Source organism: Salvelinus namaycush, chromosome 15, assembly GCF_016432855.1.
Source record: "Salvelinus namaycush isolate Seneca chromosome 15, SaNama_1.0, whole genome shotgun sequence".
Classification (NCBI taxonomy): domain Eukaryota; kingdom Metazoa; phylum Chordata; class Actinopteri; order Salmoniformes; family Salmonidae; genus Salvelinus; species Salvelinus namaycush.
This window is the reverse complement of record NC_052321.1, coordinates 18,135,433-18,141,432: the sequence shown is the minus strand read 5'-3', so window position 1 is coordinate 18,141,432 and position 6,000 is coordinate 18,135,433.

Below are 6,000 nucleotides of genomic sequence, written 5' to 3'. Positions count from 1 at the left end.
GCTACACCCATCAGTGATGCAAACAAACGAGACATACAGTTTTACTGATAAATCCTTGTCTTATTGGGTCTATTCTATAAAATATTTTTGTATATGACAAAGAGCTGACTTATTTAGCACTTTACCAGACTGAACCATTAATCCATGGCCCTATGTAACACCATTGACAATGGTCTCATTGGGGCTATCTAACCCTATAGTCTAGTTAATAATAATTAATAATAATAATTAATAGTATATACTGAAAATAATCTGTATATCAAATCAAAATCTGTTGTCTTCTTATCCTTGTAAATATCAAAGTTATTTTCTACATATAAACAAGAATTGCACAAGAACACAGCCATTCTCACATTAAAGTGAAAGCCTTACCTGGTGCAGAATGTTGACAGACTGTACATAAGATGTATATTCAGTTTGTATTTATAAGATAGAGCGTTTTGATACATCGGTAGAGTATAAAATAACCACACCCAGTCCTAATTTGATTACAGGTGGATGGGTGTTTGTTGTTGGCCAGGTAAAGTAGGGCGGAGAGATGAGATAATGAGTGATAATAAGTGAATGACTGAGAGTAACACCCTAAATGTTGTCATGATGATGATACTGACAGTTGAAAATGAGGTGGTTGAAAACAAAGACAAAATTAGGACATCATAATTATGTCAAACCTAAAGATCCAGGAGATGCACATTTCAAAAAGAAGATAAGATGAAAGAAGTCATCTGAGGACAGCTTAACTTGGCCCACCCATCTTAATACTGTACATTTAAAAGGAAGAGCATAAGCTAATTGTAGCTAAAGATGATCAACAACTCCCTTAACTCAAGAGAGAACACTAAAACCAACCATAATCTCTTTAGTCTTTGACAACATGATTGGCAGTTGACAATTCATGCAAATTGCTGAAACATCAGCGGCTCTTTCCATTTATGTGAAATCTACTATTAGTTGAGTAAATATTTTAGTATGTGACAGAGAGCTGGTTTATTTAGCACTTTACCAGACCTAACTCCGCTAACCCATGGCCCCATATGAGACCGGTGACAATGGTCTCATTGGGGCTCTCTAACCTCATAACCTAGTTGTGTCTTTCAGTTGAACCTCTAAAGATTTATCATAGGCAATAAATATTATATATAATATATAAAATGGTCTTTCCTGCATCAACAATGACATGACAACATAGACTTATGCATGAAAACATGCAAACAAAGGCTGATTGATGCAAGCCTGTGAATACCTGCAGTATGGCAAGTGAGGTGTTTACACTACCAACCAGAAGGATAAAGCAAGTGCTCCACCTAGAGGTTAAAATGCGTCCTTACTTGCCATATTTACACACAAATTACATGGCTTGTCATCTGCAATTTGCACAGATGCTGAACAATTTTGATTTGAATGAAGGGTGCACACTTCGCCATGATGATATGTTAAAGTTTTGATAGCCATATATGTCAGAGTTGAGATAAGTTTACAATAATACACACTGCAGTCACCATCTATCCTATAGCAGACACAGTTACCAAAGTGTTTTACTCTGACGAATGTGGCAAATCATCCACCGTGGCTTGCAACATCTCAGGTATAGATAGCTAGCAATATTTTGCTCTATTGTCTTTAAAATAATTTGACTTGCTAAATTGCAATCCGTTGAGGACAGTAAAATGTATTTGTATATTTAGCTAGTTCAATTCATCATGCATGCAGGTTATGCATGACAATTTATAATTGAGTGTCATTGCAAATCTTTTAATGTGCTGTTTAATGCAGTTATTATTGTAAGTATGCAACCATCTTTTTAGCAAACCAACTTTCAACAGTTGGGCAAGTGGGTATGGAATACCTGCATGATGGGATTGGCTATGTGGAAGAAGGCCTAGCCCTGTAGTGACCATGCTGTGAACCAGGGCGTGAGTGTTTCTTCATCTCCACTTCACCTGCTGGAACTCAGTAAGCCTATGCAGCCTGTGACAAGGCCGGCGACATTCCCAAGGTCTTTTTAAACATGTGAATTATGTTTTAAGAGGTCATAGTTTATATAACAAGACTAGCCTACTGTTCTCACCTGTCCTGACATTTGAAAGGTTTCCACTAGTTACCACAGCCACAAAGTAAAAATGGTCTACATTTACATTTACATTTAAGTCATTTAGCAGACGCTCTTATCCAGAGCGACTTACAAATTGGTGCATTCACCTTATGTCTAAATCGTAAAAATGTATGAAAACAAAAATGCCCTTTTTGGTCTTAATTTAAGGTTAGAGTTAGGCATAAGATTAGCAGTCGGTTAGGGTTAGGTTTAAAGTTACATTTTAAGAAGATAAATTGTAGAAATAGGTGACCATTTTGAAACTTGCATGTTCTGATCTAGGCCAATGTTTGATTACACTTAATCGGCTATTCCCAAACAGGGGTACGTGCAATGCCGTCGGGGGTACGCCAAATAAAAATATGATTCACATTTTCAAACAGTCCATTTAGATTTTCCAACGGGGCTATACATTTTGGTGATGTTTTTTTTCTCGCCTGAGTATTTTTTTAATTTTACCTTTATTTAACTAGGCATGTCAGTTAAGAACAAATTGTTATCTACAATGACGGCCTACCCCAGCCAAACCTGGACGACGCTGAGCCAATTGTGCGCCGCCCTGTGGGACTCCCAATCACAGCCAGTTGTGAAAGAGCCTGGATTCAAACCAGCAACTGTAGTGACACCTCTTGCACTGAAATGCAGTGCCTTAGACTGCTGCAGCACTCGGGAGCACCACTCGCTGCGCCACTGAGTAGCCTCGTTTCACTGGCAAAAATAAGATTAAACCATCTAGTGTTCAGCGAAATAACAACACGTCAAATACAGGTAGCCTAGTCAAATAATTAACATCCAGTCACATTAACCGTTACTCTCTCACGGGAAACCTCCACTCTTGCGCGGACATTTAGAAATGAAACATGTACATTTGAAAAATAAGCTACGGGAGTTTTTTGAGCGTGAATTAAGACTACTTTCATGTAGTAAGACATGTATAAAAGCAATAGATACCATTAATAAGAAGGTGCTAGAAGCGTCTTACATGTATATGGTGAGCTACCGAGTGGCTAGGACAGGCAAGCCCCATATTATTGTGGAAGACTTCATTCTTCCTGCTGCCGTGAATATGGCTGGGACAATGCTGGGGGAAAAGGCCCAAAAAACTATACAGACAACACCTTCATCAAACACTGTTTCACGACGCATCAGTGACATGTCAGGAGATGTTTTGAAACAATTACTGCTTCGCATACAAGCCAGTGAATTCTATGCATTACAGCTGGAGTCAGACATGGCGTGCCTGGCACAGCTCCTGGTATTTGTCCGTTACGTTTATGGGGGGTCAATTAAGGAAGACATCCTTTTCTGCAAACCACTGGAAACCAGGACAACATGAGAGGATATTTTTAAAGTACTGGACAGCTTTGTGACATCAAATGGACTTTGGTGGTCAAGATGTGTTGGTATCTGTACTGATGGCGCAAAAGCCATGACAGGGAGACATAGGGAGTGATACTGAGTGAGCTGGGTGCGCAATTATGCAGGTACTTTCCCGAAACGGACAACACAAACAACTGGATTCGTTAGACCCTTTCATGTCCTGCCTCCAGTCCACTTACCGATATCTGAACAAGAGAGTCTCATTGAAATTGCAATAGCAGTTCTGTGAAAATTGAATTTAATCAGAAGCCAGATTTCTGGCTAGGGCTGCGACCCAGAGTTATATCCTGCCTTGGCAAACCGAGCTGTTAAGACACTGATGCCCTTTGCAACCAGGTACCTATGTGAGAGTGGATTCTCGGCCCTCGCTAGCATGAAAACTAAATATAGGCACAGACTGTGTGTGGAAAATTATTTAAGACTGAGACTCTCTCCAATATAACCCAACATTGCAGAGTTATGTGCATCCCTTCAAGCACACCCTTCTCATTAACCTGTGGTGAGTTATTCACAATTTTCAATGAACAAATATGTTTTTATATGTAAGATGGCTAAATGAAGAGCAAAATTATTGATTATTATTATTTGTGCCCTGGTAGTATAAGAGCTCTTTGTCACTTCCCACGAGCCGGGTTGTGACAAAAACTCACACTCATTCTTATGTTTAATAAATGTATCGTATAGTGTGTGTGTGGCAGGCTTATAATGATGGCAATAAACAACATTTGAAAGTGCACTGATCCTGGTGCTAGAGGGGGTACACAGCTGGAGGTTGAATGTTTGAAGGGGTACGGGACTATAACAAGTTTGGGAACCACTGCAGTAAATTACATATTGCTGTTTTTCTAAAATAAGAATCTTAAAGTATTTGTAAAATACCACTGTTGAGAGCATTTGATATGTGTAATCCTCTAACAATGTTTGCTATGTGGGCCTAAGTGTTATTTAACCCAGAATAGTGTGCTGGGATGGTAACTTAATACTCTATCAAAGAAGCTGTCTGTCTGAAGCACTCTGGGAAAACTAAGCAACTGAGTGCAAGTCATAGTGTTTTGATTTCCCTGCCGCTTCCTTGAGCAGTCTGGCATTTGTCTGCCTGGAGCATACCCTTCAGGAGGAGTCGTGGGAAATCCTGCAGCCAACCCCCCACCCCAACCGATACCCTGCCTGGGCACTCACACTCACAGGCAAACCAGCTGTTAAAGAGATGGTAGGGGGATTGTTCTAACGACCAAATACATCCATCTCATTATGGGCTGGTACATGTTTGGAATAACATTATGACAGTGGCTGCAAATAGAACGCTGAATGGTACTTACTGGACTGCTGTTATTAGTATTGAGGGACTGTATCACTCTTAGAAAGACCAAAGATTTGCTTACTAAAAATAATCTCCCGTTTCCCTTTAAATTCAGAGAGGTGGGTAGGAGTGAGTGTATTGGTAGGGGGACAGTATTTAACCAGTGTGTTCTGAGCAGAGACAGAAGGAGGAGGGGACAGGCAGGGAAAGGGGTGTGAGAGGTAATTTTAACTGAGAGCAAGTGCTCCAGAGAGAGGGAGAGAGCAAGAGCATGTGTGTGGGAGGGACAGAGAGTGAGAGAGTGTGAGAGCAAGCCAGCGGACGGGGGCTGTAAATCCATTAACAGGGGCGCTCTGTGCATTTGTTAGACATCTTGGCTGTCAGCCCAACTTGGCTCATTGTAATCAAGGCATGATCGTGGACTCCAAGCAGCCCTCTCCGCCACCTCGGCTGTTGCCTCGCGTTTGGACCCAGCCCAGGTTTCAACGCTGACATGGAGAGACTTGTGAGTGCCTTCTCGCTCCCTCTCACAATCTTTCTCTTGCACTCTCTCTAGCTCTTTCTCTCCCTGCCTCTCTCGTTGTCTCCTGCTACAGGCTAGTATCTCTGCTCCCCCCTTCCTCCTGTCTCCAGCTGGAGGTTATAGTTGTAACTAAATGCAGTGCTTCAGTCAGACATCCTGTCTATATTCTCCTTCCTGGCCTACCAGTAGGTGCTGGGGATGCTGTGTGGGAAGGGACTAGAGAGAGAGAGGCTCTGCCGACCTCGGTTCTGCAGGCCTCCCTGCCTGGACATGGGTGTCATAAACTGGCAGTCTCACAGCCTATGTGGGTGTTTACGTGTGTGGGGCTCAGCCAGATACCGTGGGCTAAGGACCTGCCTCCTTCACAGGCGATCACAGTGACAGGGGCTCGGAGAGAGAAAGGAGGTACCCCAAACCCAGACGGGTACATCCACATCCCCCTCACAGCGTTTTCCACGTGTGGTGTCTCTCCCTCGCTGTGATACTGTAGCTGGCTGTTCTTGTGAGCCGCCATTCGCCTGCATGAGTGCTGGTGGTGTTCCTTTCCCTTTCTGTCCTATTCCTGGTGTCATCATGGCCTGTTTTGTTTGGATACCCTGACAACCAGAACTCTAAAGCAGCTCGGCACTTCCCGCCCTGCCTCTCTGTGAGTCCCAACTTCTATCTCACTGTTTTCACAGGCTTTAGATTGAATTTGATGCTATC